This window comes from Panicum virgatum, chromosome 8K (genome assembly GCF_016808335.1).
Source record: "Panicum virgatum strain AP13 chromosome 8K, P.virgatum_v5, whole genome shotgun sequence".
NCBI classification, from domain to species: Eukaryota; Viridiplantae; Streptophyta; class Magnoliopsida; order Poales; family Poaceae; genus Panicum; species Panicum virgatum.
The window spans coordinates 35,392,417-35,412,332 of NC_053143.1; the positions used below are offsets into that span (position 1 = coordinate 35,392,417).

Genomic DNA, 19,916 nt, shown 5'->3' on the forward strand with positions numbered 1-19,916 from the left:
GGTTTTGAATGTCATTGCACTGAGGTGCAAACTTGCCATGAACAACTTGACCCGAAATCAAACCCCAAAACTCATGTTGATCAAAACCGTGGCAAGCTTTTGCAAGGGAAACCGGCAAGCGCGCGCTAAAACCAAGGAGGTGACTAAAATTTCTCCAATTAAAATAGCGTTCAACTCCAAAAAGTCGGAAAGAAACACCATCGTCCACCTCCCGAAGAGTGCAAAGAAACTGGATGGTGAGGAGACGAGAACCATTCTCCTCAATGGGCACAAAACCATCCCATCCAACCGCATACCAAACACAAGTGAAGTCAACGTCCATACCTGTTTTCTCGAGGAGGTCCGGATTGAAGGCTCTGGTATGACCAAAGCTTCGATTCTTGATCATGGCGTAGGCTTGATGCTCACGGTCATCTCGCAAGTCGAGGTATGGTGCATCATCCTCGTGTATCTCCATGTCCTCGGCTTGCAGTTCTGCAGCTTGCTCCTCGGACTGTTCTTCTTGTTCGTCTTGCTCATAGTCCATCGTGGTCGGTTTTGGTGCAGGTTCAGAGGAATGATGATAGCTTGACTCACCCAGTGAACGGGACGAGCCCAACCTCGTCATCCTCTTGAGAGCTCCGGAAATTTTCCGCACTGCACCTCTCATGCTTGCAACAAGAACGAACAAGAACGAACGAGAACAACTCGATTCGGGTTACGTTAGTGAAATGAAAATAAAACTCTTACCCAAAAGTTGTTCCTCCAAAGTATGTAGACAATCTTGCAGCAAAGAAATGAGAGAGTGTGTGTTCTTGCAATCAAACTTGAGTCAAAATCCAAAGGAAACCCTAGCAAGAATGTGTGAGAGGGAGTGAGAGTGCAAAGAGTGAGCATGAGAGCTCGTCACCCCTCTCTCGGCCTCTATTTAAAGAATCTGGGCGAGTGCACCCGAGGAGGAGCCAGGCACAACGGTCAGGATGCTGTTGGAAAAAGTGGGGCCCAGGAGCCATTGGCCCTGGGTCGGCCGACCTGTGGGGTCGGCTGGCCCCAGGGTGGGCCCCCTGGTGCCCCCCTTTGGCTAGTTGATTCCTCAATGGTCGCAAACTTCGAAAATATGGTGCACGGCCAAAAGTTTGCTCGAAAAGATGTCCAAATTATTTTTCCCAAAGGATTTTAAAACTCAAAAAATATTTTTGGTCTTTTTGTAAAAAGGAAAAAATGCTATAAAAATTCCAGCATGTAGAAAACAATTTGAAAATTTCAAACATGCAATGGAGAAAAACAAATAAGTTGCAAAGAAAATGTTGAAAAGCGGATGAAACAAACATGAGATAAATACCAATTTACCTTTGGCAAGGGCGCGTCATTTAAAGTCTGACATGCATGACATTTCTCCATCGTTCTTACCATCCGTCGGCTCGTCCTGGAGAACTGGACGAGGCCAAACTCTCGACCTTCCGCCACACCTTCTTTTCCTTCTTCTTTCTTTTAGGTATGGAGGGTCGTTGTTCTGGCTGGGGTTCTGCTGCACCCCAGAGTGCTTGCCCTTCACTGTCTTGTTGGATCATGAAGCACTGCTCTTCCTTCTTCTTGAACTTGAAAAACATATCCTCCTATCCGACACGGAAATGGATTTCTCCCTTTTCGACATCGATCCTTGCCTTGGCAGACCTTAGAAAAGGTCGCCCAAGTATGAGGTCGACTCCGAGGTCGCCCTCCATATCCATTACCACAAAGTCAGCAAGGACGAAGGAGTCTCGTACTCATACGAAAACGTGTTCGGCTATCCCTTCGGGATACCGAATGGTTGAATCTACAAGCTGTACGAGCATAGTTGTTGGGGAAAGAGCAGGATATTCAAGTGCTTCATATATTACCTTTGGCATTTTATTCACGCTTGCCCCCAGATCGCATAGGCATCGCTCGAAATGTTTGATGTAGATCGAGCAGCTGATCATGGGGACCCCTGGATCCTCTTGCACCACTGCCACCATGCCATCCCAAATGTTGTTTCTTGGGGGATAGTACCTACCTGCATGGTTATTGCGTGGTGGCCTCCGGGACGAGTTACCCCGTCTGGTAGACACCATGTTGACATTTTCAACGGGAGACTCGAGTTGCCCCGGGATCTTCCCAATCTCAACAGCAGGAAACGAAGCAGCAATTTGTGCAAGCTGGGTTTTGATCATTTTGTTGAAACTTAACTAGTTTTTAAGAGTTTGTTGACGCTCCTTAGAACCCCAATTTATGTACCGCAAGCGCACGGATCGTGGTAGCTTTTCCCTTAGAGTACTCCCCTAAGGTTTATCAATCCGTGGATCGACAAAGAACTACCTAAGGTTTTCCATCTAATCTAACGGACCTATCCTAACATGAAGCATGAATTGCACATATAGAGTAACCTTTAATAGATATGAGTGTTGTGTAAAGGTTGATCTCATCCATGAACATAGGCGTAACCATAGCAAAACCAAAGACATGACTAGGCCTATTGTCATCTAGTTGTAGTTCAAGCTAACGAGCAAATAAATCATGCATCTCAATCAATGGCATCTTTAAACCCAAAATCTCCAATCCGATCCTTCGATACCCCATCTACTTAAAGCAATGCCCTGTCACGATGCCCCCCTTTTGGACGAAAGCACCCTGAAGCAAGTCAAACCCCCTTTGGTAGTTCCGCCATGAACCTCTAGCCACCATGACTACAAGATCATGCTAAGCGATCTATCTAGATAATAGATCTAGGATGAAGCAAACCCAAAGAAAAGAACGAAATCGAAAGAGAGAACATGGTCGCTAAAAGATTCGGAAGACATGATTATCATTACTCACATAATAGATTCGTTTGGATCGTCAACCGAGTACATACCATTGACAACTCCAACTAGCTCATGAACTCCACCATGGCATAACCACGCAGGGAGGCCATGGCGGCTAGGGGCGGCCTAAGCCATCTCCTAGACAACTTCGAAGACTTGAGGCGGCCGTCGTCTCCCTCCGGTCTTGGCCCTAGGTTTTCGTCGAGTTCCGGGTGGATGGATGCCCCGAGTTGAATAAGGTGCGAGCTATTTATAAGCCGAGGAAGCCACCGGTCGAAGGGGAGGCCGAACCACCTCGGAAACTGGCTAGGCCGGCCGGCTCATGGGCCTAGGCCGGCCGGCCTACCCTCTTTCGTGCCCGCCTTGGTCTCATCTTTCGCATGTAGACTCCTCACATCTTCTAGAGTTTATGTCCTTCACGATTGCACCCCTTTGGACGTCGTTATCTTGGAGATATCTTCGAGGAAAGGATAGGATAGGGAATCCTTCCTTAAATCTTCATTTGCTTTGCTTAATCCCGAAGTATCTTGATCTCATCTTCGTGGGCTTGGTCCTTTGGGCTCTTTTGGAGGATGGATGTGCATGAGTGGACTTCGAATCAACATGGGCTTTGGTCCTTCTTTGGGCTTTGGCCTTCGTCTTTCTCCGTGTTAGCGCTCGATCACGGGCCTCGTCATTTCATGCTCCAAAATGGGCCAAAAACCTGTAAAAACGAAGTTCCTCCAAAATATATGTGCAAATGTGAAAATGACCAATAATTAGGCCGGGGTTAGGACGGTTAGTGATTTTGATATTAAATTCATGCCATTATCAAGGATAAACAAGGGATAAAGTGGGTACTTAAGGAGCGCCAACAGAGTTGAAGACAATTTCAAGCTTGACATTTAAATTTTCCAGGGATTTATCATTGGCCAAGAGCTTTTTATTTATATTTTCGTTGATTTTAACTTGGCCAAGAACAAGTTCTCTCAAGTGAGGTTGCTTTGAATTGAAATTCGAATTATAAGAAGGATTGTAGTTATTACTTCCCTGAAAAGGTGGACATGGTTGGTTCCACCCCTGGCCTCCTTGTTGTGGACGGTACCCGTTCTTGTTGTTGTTGAGGTAGGCGCAGTCTTCACGGGTTTTGGGGGCAGTCATTCCCCGAGTGTCCATCATTACCACAGACTTCGCACGTGAAATGCGAACCCATGGTGTAAACGGGAGCATGGATCGGTTGTTTGCTCCCTTCCTCCATCTTCTTGATTAGGAGGTCCAGCTTCGCGGCAATTGTAACACCCCGGGTGTTTGCACAGTAATTAAATAAATGTCTGCACAGTAATGGTGTAGGTTTGTTTTGCATCATGTGCTTGAATTACTTAAAATGGATCTTTTTGTAATTATGAAAGGGTATATGTGTAATTATGATTTTATGCAAGGTCCTTTATATAGTTAATTGTGTTTATAGCTTTTATGGAGGGTGTTTGTGCAAAATTTCAGTGCATTTATTGCATGACAACCAATTTTGCTTGTAAGTCTATGTTTGAAGTGAATTTACGTTGAAAAAGACAAATTTCCTAGAATTCAAAGTCCCTTCAACGATTTTAATTTTAACTCTTGAATCTTTGGTCAAATAAATTTTTTCACAACATCAAAGTTGTAGATCTTGAAAAGTTGAACAACTTTCATGTTGGGCACTTTTCCATTTGAGCTTTGGTTTAAAAGTTATCACTGGTTTACAGAAAGGTCCCTGGAACTTTTGGAAATTGCAAAACTGCCCTTATGACCATCTCCCCCTCCCTGCTCTGCTTCTCGCCGCCGGCCACCGACAGCGCCGCCCGCCGACGCCTTCCCGGCTTTCCCGGCCATCAATTCGCCGTGCGCTGTCTCCCACGCGTCGCCGGCGAGCTCCTCCCCCTCCTGTTGCCTCGCGCTGGAGCCCCCACCCCTCGCCACGCGCCCCCCGCCGAGCCCAGAACCTCCCCGGCGGCCGCCACCGCGACGTCGCCGTGGAGAGCCCAAACCAGAGGCCGAGCTCTCGCTCTTTCGCGCGCCTGAGCACTACAAGAGTCCCAGGATTCGATTTCGCTCGCCCCTTAGCTCTCTCCCCGCGTCCAGACCCCAGAACACGCCGCCGCTCCACCGTGAACGCCGACGAGCTTCGCCCCGCCGCGGAGCCGCCAACCCAGACCCGCTCTACCCCTACATCCCCCACCATTAGCACCGCCTCGACCTCGCGCAGCTCCCAGGCTTTTTCCCCTCGCCCAAACCTCACCAGAGCCGTCCCGCCGCCGAGCTCCGAGCCCGCAAGCCGCCGCTCGCCGTCGACACCCCCTCTCCGACCGCCCTAGCTTCGATTCCAAGCACCCAGAGGTGCGCCTTGAACCCGTGAGGCTCACGCACCCCTCCACCCTCGCCGCCGGTGAGCCCCTCGCCGGGAAACCGCCGGTCAAACCTCGCCTCCCCCTCTGACCCGACCCGAGGACCTCGGTTTTGAATTTGAGAAAGCTCAGGGGGTTGTCTGCGATGTCAGTGACTCAGAGGAATAGTGCTCTGAGGACTTGTTTGAAATAGTTTGCTGTGATCTTTGAAATTCAATATCAATTTGTAGAAAATTCGTAAAATAGCAAATCTTGATGTTTTGGAATCCTCTTGAAGAGCTCTATGCAGTAGAACCATAATATGTTAGGCTTTAGTTGCAAACTTTTGCTGTATAAATGGTTTTGTGTTAATAGGTATATAAATACTTATTCTTTAATCTTTTTCTTATCTGATGCTTAAAAGCTTGTATTGCTCTGAAATTTTTGTGGTAGTTGAATCATGTTACACTAGCTTTGCTATAAAAATTTCATGATCAGTTCTCTTGTGTAGCTATTTATTTGATTTAATCTTTGTTTAGTAGACTTTAATCATGATAAATAGTTTCTGTTCTTGTTAAATCCTGAAAATATTCCTGAGTGTTCTTCTGGAGTATATTAGCTTGTCCAGGAAGTTTGAGCATTAGTTCTTGTCTAGAACAGGAGCAAAAATTAAATATTGCTAAACTGATGTCTGTTTAGTTTAATTTATCTGAATTAATTCCGTGCAGATAAAATCATGAAAAATTCACAGTGGCTAGATCATCCCTGTGTAGATCTCATGTTAAATTTTGAGCTTCTAATCTGCTCTAGTTTGACCTGTATAATTCTTGCTTGTTCTAGATGTTATCTGAATAAATGATTTATTGTGTTTAAATGGTTAAATGTCTTGGCATGATTTTTACAGGGTAGATTACTTTGTTCATGTTCTGTTTAGTGTAATTTTGGTAGATTTTATTACTATTTGTACTCTGATTTGTTGATTTATTTACAAACCATGACTTAGTTGTATAGGAAATCGCCACCACTAATTTTATGAAGTTAGTTAACTTCTTTTGTGCTGTTGATCATGATGCTTTGTGTAGTTAAATTTGTTATTTAACTACTCTATAAACGATTGCCCATGTTTGTTTATAATGTTGTTCTTGCATTACATATAGATACGACTACTTTGTCAGACGGGACTTACGAGCTGATTCCGGAGTCTGACGGAGGTGATCTCGAAGCTCAAGTAAACACTGCAGAACTAACTGAAGCCCCGAACCAAAGTTCGGAAGAGCCTAGCGCTGAAATAGTTAGCAACTACCGAGAAGGCAAGCCCCGGACATAACCTATACTTCAAATTAATATCCTTTACTGTAATATTTTACTTGTGCATTTACAGTTCATAGGAGTTGAATTGAAACCCTAGATGCATGATCCTAGGAACCTATGTACTGAACACTAGAATTGAGTTCGACTACTTGCTAAGCTTATAGGACCGGTAAAAGTCGAGTGATTGCCTGTCACTCGCGAGCTTTATAGGAATTGCCTGTTTACTTTCTGTTATCAATATAAGGACGACGGACGGGGTTGTGTTCAATATCATGACCTCATGTGAGACCCCGTCTGTGTTAAAGAACTTGCTAAGGTCGCGGTGTGTGGTAGTGCTGGTTAAGTTTTTGAAAGTACTAGTCACATGCCGTAAATATGGTACGCGGCAAGCCTAGTAGCCGATTGGACCGGGGAGTGGATATACCTCCCACTCTCTCAGTAGGGATAGGTTTTATTATATGTTGCGCAACACTACGACTTCTAGGGACAAGGTTCGGCCTTGGAGCCCTGTAGTCGGGGAGAGTGGCACTATCCACAAGCCGGAAAGAAAGGTTAACGGTTGTTTGGGAATGACCCGACGGTATTCCAGACGTGTGTGCTAGGTTACCCTTGCAAGGTTGAATCTCGATTCAGAATCGTCCGCCTCTCACGATGAAATGAGACTGCTTGATCTCTTTGCCACACAGAGTAATAAGAGCAACAATATTCTTATTAATCTTGATGCTTGCTTAGAAGTTCCACCATGTTTGGTTAGTAGATGCTTACATAGAATGGTTAATCAACTAGAATCTTGAAGCTAAAACTTGAAAGTAAGGACCTACTCTTTATTGCTTTTCAGCAAAGGAAAACCAGAACCTTACAAAGCCTTGCATAGTCTAGCTAAGGTGGGCTACTTATACCCGTTGTCGGTTAAGTCTTGCTGAGTATTAGAATACTCAGCCTTGCTGTTGAAACCCTTTTTCAGGTATGAGTTTTGAGGATCAGATCGCTAGCTTGACCTATCCTTGCGCTTTGCCTCCTGGCTGGTCCGTAGAATGGGATACGTCTTCGGCCGGCAATGACTATGACGAGTGATACCAGGCTTGGGCTAGCTCGGTATACCTTTGCGACGTGTTGTAGTTATCGTGTTTTAACTTCCGCTGTTTAAACTCTGATTCTACACTTATGTTTTGTATAACTGTTTTACTTAAGTTGGTTTTGTAATAATCTTTTGAACTGGTTTGTAATCTTTAATATGCCTGTGTTGTAAAATGGTGGTTGTAATATCTCTGAACTCGCCTTCGTGCGGGATATGCTTGTTCGATCCGAGAATCGGTGGTTGTATCGGGACGTTACCCGACAGACCAAAAATTGTTCCGTTTGACGTGCGTTAAAGCTAATGTTGCCTTTATGGTGATGGTTTACGCACTTGAGCCGGGATAATTTAGGCGGTTCTGCCACAGCTGGCATCAGAGCTACAAGCGTATACCAGAGGTGTTGGAACCTTAAAAATCGCTTTCCGTATAAAAATTGGAACAATAGGGTATTTCGAAAAGCTACGTTGGATTCGTTAAGGGTTGTGCTTAGAACGTAAAGTCCTAGGGAAATTATGGGAATTACTAGGTGGTTATTTTTGTATGGTTTATGTTATCTGACTTCCAGCACTTTACATATTGTCAAACCATACTCACAAGCAACTCTTAATTCCTGTAACGACGCACCTACGTTGAGGTAAGATGGTAAGGATCCTCAGTCAGCTGAGGGAGTCTGACCTTCCCGTCGGTGATGCAAGCCGAACGCTGCCCTCAAGCAGTGGCTTACTTGAGGTGCTTCCAATATACCGACTATTAGTTGACTATATTGGAAGTAAAGTGTGCTCAGTCAGCTGAGGGAGTCTGACCTTCCCGTCGGCGATGCGAACCGAACGCTGCGCTCAAGCAGTGGCCTACTTGAGCTGCTGCCAATATATCGATTTCGGTCGACTATATTGGGAGTAAAGGAACTCGTGAATACGCTGCTGAGTAGCGTATGTTAACGTTGGCCATACGGCGGAAATTGTATGGCTGCCGCTTCTATAGTGAGCGGTAATGTTTGGGAACGCTTTCATGAGTGCTGGCATGAAAGGTTCATTGGATATATATATATATATGTTCTGTCAATCTTATGCAGGTACACTAACCACGATTCGATAAGTTAAGAACGGTTAGAATGTATCGACTAGCTATACAGGGAGAGCCGTATTTATGTATACCACCGTGCTAACCACGTAAGCCCAACTTTAGTTGACAATTGTTTATTTTGGGAGGACGGTCAGGACGTGCATGCATATTTGGTTGATGTTTGATTAGTTTATAATAGTTGAAGTTGCTACGTGAGCTTGTTAAGGAATTTCTAGTATGAATCATTATAAGATAAGTGTTAGTGTGCTTAAACCATGAGTGAGTGAAACTCTGATTTTAGAAGCATACTTGTAAAATGCATAGGTTTCCTTGGATGAAAAATATGGTTTCGAGTCATGCCTTCCTCCTAAGCCCCATCTTGTTGTTATAAGGATCTTTTCATTCCTTAGAATCTCAAATGATGAACCAGTACCAATTGTGGTTTATTATTCTTTGAGTTGGAATCATATCATTTTGTGAATTAGAGTCACCTTTGTTTTACCGCAGTCTTCTTAAAGCTTTATTTGAGAAGTCTTGAGATAATTATATTACTCACATTTGAATCCTTTTTGATTCAGATGGCGACTTGTTCCCAGATCTTTTGGGATGAGGAGGGAAATGCTCATACCGACTGTCTGTACTGGGAGGGTTTTCCGAGGATTCTTTGGGATTCACTTCGTATCTTCCACTACCCAGATCCACCCCAGTACACGGGACGCCAGTTTTCGGAGCACGGAATTAAGAAGAACAGAGTTAAAATGACCATTCCTCAGCACCCCACCTTGGAGTGGCCACCGATTGAGATTGAGGTGATTGGTTATCGTCTTGTGGATGCGTTTGAGAAAGCAGCTCTCAACGCTATCACCACTTTTTGTGAGCACCACCCTGAGGAGGTAGCAGCATATCCTATTGGTTTGTTTCCAGCAGTCAGTGCTGGAAATGCAGAGTGGCTGTTCAGGGTCACACACTTTGGACACCTGATTGGAGATGTAGCGGATGAGACTATTGAGGCAGTAGTCAGATATATGAATGCTCAGTCTCACTACCAGATACTTCAGCAGCGACACATGGACCAGGTGATAGATCTGGCCCAGAGTTTTCAGCGAGGCCTTCGTCTGAAGGATATTCAGATTGAGGGACTTCAGGATGCCGTTGCTGGGAGGGACACTGCTATTGCACAGTTTGAGCATCAGGCTATGGAGTATGGTGCTGAGATAGAGCAGCGCAACACAGTTATCGGTTTTCTTCAGGCGCAGGTGAATGAGCTGCAAGCAGATTGGGCTGATGCTTTAGCACATGTTGGTATGCTCCAGGAGCAACTAGATGCCCCAGCTGAGCCGGCAGCAGCAGAGGAGGACCCAGAGGAGATTGAGGGAGTATCTGACTTAGATTCAGAGCACGCACTTGCTGAGCCTAACCCTCAGCCGGATGACTCTTCTTCCGGCAGCGCCTCTTCTGTGGGCAACCTCGACGACTTCTAGGCGACTTAGACTTGTCCTAGCTAGTTGTGTTCTCTTGTTGTAACGTATGTATATAGGGAAGATGTTATTGTAAAATAGCCTTAGGGAGGAGTACCACTTGTTGTATTATATGTGGTAAGGTTAAGCGATGTTAGGTTGTAAGAACAAGGCTGCTTTGGATGTAATATAAGTAGCGACTACCAGTTTGGAAATAATAATCTTCTACTTAGCAAATCTCTTTATTTGTGCATTTTCACGCCCTTTGATGAATACAAGAGGTTGCAAAATTTTTGTGGCATATGTGTTCATCAAATGTTAGCATGTTGAATCTGTGAGACTAAATTTTAGTCCAACCCCTTCTATGATCTCTGTTGTTTAGCAACATAGCACATAGCAAGGCAGAGCGAATTGATAGATTATTTCCTTTACCCTTTGCTCTCAGCATGGAGTCTTTATACGATGGAGCATGAAGCTATCTAGCAGCTGACCAGTTTTAATTTTTGTGGGTTGCACATTTATGTGTTGTGCACATTGTGCTACACCGCATCTAGTTACATTTTTGCTGATGTTGTTTTATCCAAATGTATGATCATTGCATGTACCATTGATTTTGGAAGCGAGAAATATGTATCTAATGGATGTCTTCCATGATTACAGATGGTTGGTCATACACGCGGAACGCCTGATGGCTTTGGTTGTGAAACTGGCAGTGGATCTCAGCAACCACCGCCACCCCCGTCAAATCTGGCCGAGTTAATGGCCATGCAAACAGAGCTGCTTCGCCAGCTAGTCCATGGGCAACAAAATCAGCCACGCCAACAGTATGGAGGAAGGGAGGCACAACCAGCGGGTTACCAGGAATTCTTTGGTACCCAACCTCCGTTGTTCAGCAAAGCTGATGACCCATTGGATGCCGATGCTTGGCTTCGGACAATCAATTCCAAGTTTGCTTTGTTAGCAGTACCATGCATTGATGCAAACAAGGCCCCCTTTGCCGCCCAACAGATGCGTGGTCCTGCACGTATATGGTGGGATAATTATTGTGAAATGCAGCCTGCTGAACATATCATATCTTGGGAAGAATTCAGAACTGCATTCAGATCACATCATATTCCGGATGGACTAATGGAAAGAAAGTTGAATGAATTCTTGGCTCTAGATCAGGGAACCCGCACTGTTCTTCAATATGCACAGACCTTCAATCATCTGTGCCAATATGCGGGCCATCATGCTGATACGGATGCCAAGAAACGTGATCGTTTCCGTCGTGGCCTCAATACTAAGCTCAAGGAACGTTTAAACTTGGTTCAACCCAATACCTATAATGAGCTAGTTAATATGGCCATTACCCAGGAAGATTGTATTGCTGCACATCGTGCTGAGAAAAAGCGGAAGGCACCAACGGGACCCTCGAGTGCCCAGCCACCGAGGTATCGCCTGGTGCAAAATACTCCACCTAGGCCTCCACAAAGAAATGCCCCAGTGGGTAGGTTTGTCTTTAGGCCACCTCAGCAACAAGGAGGATTCAGACCTCCAGTGCCTCAGCAACAGCAACCGCAGCAATTTAGCCCAAGGCCGAATGCCCCACAATTCAATAGTGGGAATAGTAATAATCGATGTTTCAACTGCGGCAGTGCTTCTCATTTTGCCAAGAATTGTCCACAACCCAGAAGGAATAATCCAGGGCAAAACTCTAATCAGAACAACAACAACAACAAGGGCAAGGGCAAGAGGCAAATGGTGCAAGTCCGGCAAGGGCGAGTTAATTTCACTACTCTTGCAGACCTTCCAGCAGGAGCACCAGTTATGACGGGTACTTTCTCTATCCACAATAAACCCGCAGTCATATTATTTGATTCTGGTGCAACACATAGTTTTATAAGTGCCAAATTTGGAGCAAGATTAGGATTGGACTTTTGTCATACTAAGGGATCTTTTATGATAACAACTCCTGGTGGGAAGATAGCTTCCAATCAAATCACTAGATGTGTGCCAATTAAGCTGGGTAGCAAATTGATAAAGACAGACTTGATCTTACTCAATTTAGAAGGCATGGATGTTATTCTAGGTATGAATTGGATGACTACACATAAAGTACTACTAGATATCTCTTCCCGAGCTATCGAGATAGATTCACCACATCAAGGAGCCACCATACTCTATCTACCACAACGAGAATACATTAACTCTTGTGCTTATGCCGCAAAAGAAATTAAACTTGAAGATATCCCTATTGTGTGGGAGTATGCGGATGTATTTCCAGATGATCTACCTGGAATGCCTCCTGACAGAGACATCGAGTTTGTTATCGAACTTCAACCCGGTACCGCCCCTATTTCTAAGAGGTCGTACCGAATGCCTCCAAATGAATTAGCAGAATTGAAAGTCCAACTCCAAGACCTTCTTGACAAAGGTTTTATACGTCCAAGTTCTTCACCCTGGGGATGTCCAGCCCTGTTTGTGAAGAAGAAAGACAATAGTTTGAGGCTATGTGTTGATTATCGACCACTCAATGCGGTCACTATTAAAAACAAGTATCCTCTTCCCCGCATTGATATTCTGTTTGATCAGTTAGCTGGAGCTAAGGTTTTCTCTAAGATTGATCTTCGTTCTGGCTACCATCAAATAAAGATCAAGCCGTGTGATATTCCAAAGACTGCTTTCTCTACCAGATATGGACTATATGAATATCTGGTTATGTCTTTTGGTCTTACCAACGCCCCAGCATATTTTATGTACTTGATGAATTCAGTCTTCATGCCGGAGCTGGATAAATTCGTCGTGGTTTTCATTGACGATATTTTGATCTACTCCAAGAATGAAGAAGATCATGCTGAACATTTGCGTATCGTTCTTCAACGATTACGAGATCATCATCTTTATGCCAAATTCTCCAAGTGTGAATTTTGGTTGGACAGTGTGAAATTCTTAGGTCACACTATCTCCAGTGATGGTATATCTGTTGATCCAATTAAAGTACAAGAAGTGATGGATTGGGAATCTCCTATTTCAGTTCATCAAATTCGCAGTTTTCTTGGTTTAGCTGGATATTATCGTCGATTCATTATTGATTTCTCCAGAATAGCCAAGCCTATGACGGAGTTATTGAAGAAGGGAGTGAAGTTTGTTTGGAATGATAAGTGTGAAGAAGCGTTCCAAACTCTCAAAGCAAAATTAACTACCGCTCCAGTATTGTCTACACCGGACAGTACTAAACCTTTTGATGTCTATTGTGATGCGTCGGGTACGGGACTTGGTTGTGTGCTTATGCAGGACAACCGGGTTATCTCTTATGCATCAAGAGCTCTCCGGGATCATGAGAAGAATTATCCAACCCATGATCTGGAATTAGCAGCTGTCATTCACGCTCTTAAGATTTGGAGACATCATCTTATGGGAACTCACTGTAATATTTACACTGACCATAAGAGCCTCAAATATATCTTCACTCAAGCTGATCTCAACATGAGGCAGAGACGCTGGCTGGAGTTGATAAAGGATTATGATCTAGAAGTGCATTATCATCCAGGAAAGGCTAATGTGGTTGCGGATGCACTCAGTCGCAAGTCGCAATGCCATTGTCTATATGTAGAACCATTCAATGAAACTCTATGCCAGGAAATGATGAAGTTAAACCTAGAAATAGTACCTCAAGGAAGTTTGAACCATATATCCCTTGAGCCTACACTTTATGATAGCATCATCATGGGGCAATTACATGATGAGTGTATCAAGGTCATCAAGGAAAAGTTATCACAAGGTGAAGCAAAGTATAAATGTTTCAGAGTGGATCATAGAGGAGTTTTATGGTTTGAATCTCGACTAGTTGTACCCAAGAATCTTGAGCTTAGAAAACAAATCCTTGATGAAGCACATCTATCGAAGTTTTCGATTCATCCCGGTGGTACCAAGATGTACCATGATCTCAAACAAAATTTCTGGTGGACTCGAATGAAAAGAGAGATCGCCAGATATGTTTCTGAGTGTGATGTCTGTCAAAGAGTTAAAGCTAGTCACTTGAAAGTAGCTGGTACTCTCCAACCTTTATCTATTCCATCCTGGAAATGGGAGGACATCAGTATGGATTTTATCGTTGGTTTACCCACTACTTCTCATAAGCATGATTCTGTTTGGGTAATCGTTGATAGACTCACCAAGACCGCTCATTTTATTCCAGTACACACCACTTATTCTGCCAAGAAGTACGCAGAGATTTATCTCGATCAGATTGTTCGTTTACATGGCATTCCAAAAACGATTATTTCTGATCGTGGGCCTCAGTTTATAGCACGTTTCTGGGAGCAAATGCAGGAATCTCTGGGAACAAAATTGATTCGTAGTTCAGCTTATCATCCACAAACAGATGGGCAAACTGAACGAATCAATCAAATCCTTGAAGACATGTTGAGGGCATGTGTTATTCAATATGGCAAGAATTGGGTTAAGTGCCTAGCACTAGCGGAGTTTTCATACAATAACAGCTATCAATCCAGCTTGCAAATGGCACCATTTGAAGCATTATACGGTCGAAGGTGTCGAACTCCTTTGAATTGGTCCCAAGCAGGGGAACGCAAAATTTTTGGGCCAGATTTAGTCGCTGAGGCAGAGGAGCAAGTCAGAATTATTCAGGTTAATCTTAAAGCAGCTCAATCAAGACAGAAAAGTTATGCAGACAAAAGAAGAGATCCTTTGCAATTCGAGGTAGGAAACTTTGTATATTTGCGAGTATCTCCTACTAAAGGTGTTCAACGCTTTGGCTTAAAAGGGAAATTAGCACCCCGATACATCGGACCATTTGAAATTATCGAAACTTGTGGACCCGTTGCCTACCGACTTCGTCTTTCATCTCAGTTGGCCGCCGTTCATGATGTCTTCCATGTATCACAACTTCGGAAGTGCACCAGAGTACCTACTGAAATCCTTGAACCACAGGATATCGAGATTGAATCCGATCTATCTTATACGGAGTATCCGATCAAGATTCTTGACACCAAAGAAAGAAGTACTAGAAGGGAGAAAGTTAAAATGTACAAGATCCAGTGGAATCAGCATACTGTAGAAGAAGCTACTTGGGAAACTGAAAATTTTCTCCAAAGAAACTTTCCCGACTTTCTTAGAACCAATCCAGGTACCAAATCTTTGCACCCTTTTCTTTCTGTAATCTCGGGACGAGATTCCTTTTAGGGGGAAAGGCTGTAACACCCCGGGTGTTTGCACAGTAATTAAATAAATGTCTGCACAGTAATGGTGTAGGTTTGTTTTGCATCATGTGCTTGAATTACTTAAAATGGATCTTTTTGTAATTATGAAAGGGTATATGTGTAATTATGATTTTATGCAAGGTCCTTTATATAGTTAATTGTGTTTATAGCTTTTATGGAGGGTGTTTGTGCAAAATTTCAGTGCATTTATTGCATGACAACCAATTTTGCTTGTAAGTCTATGTTTGAAGTGAATTTACGTTGAAAAAGACAAATTTCCTAGAATTCAAAGTCCCTTCAACGATTTTAATTTTAACTCTTGAATCTTTGGTCAAATAAATTTTTTCACAACATCAAAGTTGTAGATCTTGAAAAGTTGAACAACTTTCATGTTGGGCACTTTTCCATTTGAGCTTTGGTTTAAAAGTTATCACTGGTTTACAGAAAGGTCCCTGGAACTTTTGGAAATTGCAAAACTGCCCTTATGACCATCTCCCCCTCCCTGCTCTGCTTCTCGCCGCCGGCCACCGACAGCGCCGCCCGCCGACGCCTTCCCGGCTTTCCCGGCCATCAATTCGCCGTGCGCTGTCTCCCACGCGTCGCCGGCGAGCTCCTCCCCCTCCTGTTGCCTCGCGCTGGAGCCCCCACCCCTCGCCACGCGCCCCCGCCGAGCCCAGAACCTCCCCGGCGGCCGCCACCGCGACGTCGCCGTGGAGAGCCCAAACCAGAGGCCGAGCTCTCGCTCTTTCGCGCGCCTGAGCACTACAAGAGTCCCAGGATTCGATTTCGCTCGCCCCTTAGCTCTCTCCCCGCGTCCAGACCCCAGAACACGCCGCCGCTCCACCGTGAACGCCGACGAGCTTCGCCCCGCCGCGGAGCCGCCAACCCAGACCCGCTCTACCCCTACATCCCCCACCATTAGCACCGCCTCGACCTCGCGCAGCTCCCAGGCTTTTTCCCCTCGCCCAAACCTCACCAGAGCCGTCCCGCCGCCGAGCTCCGAGCCCGCAAGCCGCCGCTCGCCGTCGACACCCCCTCTCCGACCGCCCTAGCTTCGATTCCAAGCACCCAGAGGTGCGCCTTGAACCCGTGAGGCTCACGCACCCCTCCACCCTCGCCGCCGGTGAGCCCCTCGCCGGGAAACCGCCGGTCAAACCTCGCCTCCCCCTCTGACCCGACCCGAGGACCTCGGTTTTGAATTTGAGAAAGCTCAGGGGGTTGTCTGCGATGTCAGTGACTCAGAGGAATAGTGCTCTGAGGACTTGTTTGAAATAGTTTGCTGTGATCTTTGAAATTCAATATCAATTTGTAGAAAATTCGTAAAATAGCAAATCTTGATGTTTTGGAATCCTCTTGAAGAGCTCTATGCAGTAGAACCATAATATGTTAGGCTTTAGTTGCAAACTTTTGCTGTATAAATGGTTTTGTGTTAATAGGTATATAAATACTTATTCTTTAATCTTTTTCTTATCTGATGCTTAAAAGCTTGTATTGCTCTGAAATTTTTGTGGTAGTTGAATCATGTTACACTAGCTTTGCTATAAAAATTTCATGATCAGTTCTCTTGTGTAGCTATTTATTTGATTTAATCTTTGTTTAGTAGACTTTAATCATGATAAATAGTTTCTGTTCTTGTTAAATCCTGAAAATATTCCTGAGTGTTCTTCTGGAGTATATTAGCTTGTCCAGGAAGTTTGAGCATTAGTTCTTGTCTAGAACAGGAGCAAAAATTAAATATTGCTAAACTGATGTCTGTTTAGTTTAATTTATCTGAATTAATTCCGTGCAGATAAAATCATGAAAAATTCACAGTGGCTAGATCATCCCTGTGTAGATCTCATGTTAAATTTTGAGCTTCTAATCTGCTCTAGTTTGACCTGTATAATTCTTGCTTGTTCTAGATGTTATCTGAATAAATGATTTATTGTGTTTAAATGGTTAAATGTCTTGGCATGATTTTTACAGGGTAGATTACTTTGTTCATGTTCTGTTTAGTGTAATTTTGGTAGATTTTATTACTATTTGTACTCTGATTTGTTGATTTATTTACAAACCATGACTTAGTTGTATAGGAAATCGCCACCACTAATTTTATGAAGTTAGTTAACTTCTTTTGTGCTGTTGATCATGATGCTTTGTGTAGTTAAATTTGTTATTTAACTACTCTATAAACGATTGCCCATGTTTGTTTATAATGTTGTTCTTGCATTACATATAGATACGACTACTTTGTCAGACGGGACTTACGAGCTGATTCCGGAGTCTGACGGAGGTGATCTCGAAGCTCAAGTAAACACTGCAGAACTAACTGAAGCCCCGAACCAAAGTTCGGAAGAGCCTAGCGCTGAAATAGTTAGCAACTACCGAGAAGGCAAGCCCCGGACATAACCTATACTTCAAATTAATATCCTTTACTGTAATATTTTACTTGTGCATTTACAGTTCATAGGAGTTGAATTGAAACCCTAGATGCATGATCCTAGGAACCTATGTACTGAACACTAGAATTGAGTTCGACTACTTGCTAAGCTTATAGGACCGGTAAAAGTCGAGTGATTGCCTGTCACTCGCGAGCTTTATAGGAATTGCCTGTTTACTTTCTGTTATCAATATAAGGACGACGGACGGGGTTGTGTTCAATATCATGACCTCATGTGAGACCCCGTCTGTGTTAAAGAACTTGCTAAGGTCGCGGTGTGTGGTAGTGCTGGTTAAGTTTTTGAAAGTACTAGTCACATGCCGTAAATATGGTACGCGGCAAGCCTAGTAGCCGATTGGACCGGGGAGTGGATATACCTCCCACTCTCTCAGTAGGGATAGGTTTTATTATATGTTGCGCAACACTACGACTTCTAGGGACAAGGTTCGGCCTTGGAGCCCTGTAGTCGGGGAGAGTGGCACTATCCACAAGCCGGAAAGAAAGGTTAACGGTTGTTTGGGAATGACCCGACGGTATTCCAGACGTGTGTGCTAGGTTACCCTTGCAAGGTTGAATCTCGATTCAGAATCGTCCGCCTCTCACGATGAAATGAGACTGCTTGATCTCTTTGCCACACAGAGTAATAAGAGCAACAATATTCTTATTAATCTTGATGCTTGCTTAGAAGTTCCACCATGTTTGGTTAGTAGATGCTTACATAGAATGGTTAATCAACTAGAATCTTGAAGCTAAAACTTGAAAGTAAGGACCTACTCTTTATTGCTTTTCAGCAAAGGAAAACCAGAACCTTACAAAGCCTTGCATAGTCTAGCTAAGGTGGGCTACTTATACCCGTTGTCGGTTAAGTCTTGCTGAGTATTAGAATACTCAGCCTTGCTGTTGAAACCCTTTTTCAGGTATGAGTTTTGAGGATCAGATCGCTAGCTTGACCTATCCTTGCGCTTTGCCTCCTGGCTGGTCCGTAGAATGGGATACGTCTTCGGCCGGCAATGACTATGACGAGTGATACCAGGCTTGGGCTAGCTCGGTATACCTTTGCGACGTGTTGTAGTTATCGTGTTTTAACTTCCGCTGTTTAAACTCTGATTCTACACTTATGTTTTGTATAACTGTTTTACTTAAGTTGGTTTTGTAATAATCTTTTGAACTGGTTTGTAATCTTTAATATGCCTGTGTTGTAAAATGGTGGTTGTAATATCTCTGAACTCGCCTTCGTGCGGGATATGCTTGTTCGATCCGAGAATCGGTGGTTGTATCGGGACGTTACCCGACAGACCAAAAATTGTTCCGTTTGACGTGCGTTAAAGCTAATGTTGCCTTTATGGTGATGGTTTACGCACTTGAGCCGGGATAATTTAGGCGGTTCTGCCACAGCAATCATATCCGTCTCTTTGACGGTATGCATGCCTTTGGTGCGGGGTTGGAGTAGTTCATCGCTCCACCCCTGATTGGAGACCATCTTCTCGACCAATGCTTTGGATTTGGCTATAGTCAGGTCGGGGAAGGCTCCTCCAGCAGCGGCATCAATATTGGCTCGAGATGTCGTTGTGAGCCCGTTGTAGAAGCTTTGCAGGATGAGCCAATCGTCCGTGCCATGATGAGGACAGGCCAGGATGTATTCCTGCAGCCTCTCCCAACCTTCTGGGATGGATTCCATCCCCGTCTGCTGGAAACTTGAAATTTTCCCGTGCAGGGCTTTTGTTTTGCCCAGCGGGAAGAATTTTGCGAGGAACGCCTTGGAGCATTTGGCCCTGGTGTCGATGTCTTTTTCCTTGTAAAACCACTGTTTCGCCTTCCCCAGGAGGGAAAAGGGAAACATACGAAGCTTGACAACGTCGGCGGCCACACCCCGTATGACAACGGTGTCGCAGAGCTCCAAAAAATTCTGCAAATGTGCATTTGCGTCCTCGTTCGGCATGCCCCAGAATGGGCTAGCCTGCACCATGTTGATGAGGCTTGATTTGAGCTCGAAGTTCATGTCCCCGACATTGATGTTGGGGCCCATGGCCACATTGTCGGTGGAGGGGACGGAGAACTCGCGGAGAGTCTTTTCAGCCATAGCCTCAAGAACGAGTGGTGCTTCTGAAATGGGTTCCTGTGCCGGGAGGATAGCGAGAGGAGGAATGAAACGAGGTCGTGCCCTTCTCACGAGCCTCTTTGGATTGTCTGTGTAGTTTCCCGGCAGGGAGAAACCGGTCATACACTGCCCCTGTCTTCTTTCAAATC

At 44.5% G+C, this 19,916-nt stretch overlaps 1 non-coding gene across 1 annotated transcript; it reads left to right on the forward strand.

The window, feature by feature from the left end:
* The first annotated feature begins 19,279 nt into the window (after positions 1-19,279).
* Positions 19,280-19,388, forward strand: LOC120646533. The gene has a single exon (XR_005664438.1). It is a non-coding gene; the product is annotated as a small nucleolar RNA R71 (small nucleolar RNA).
* The last annotated feature ends 528 nt before the right edge of the window (positions 19,389-19,916 follow it).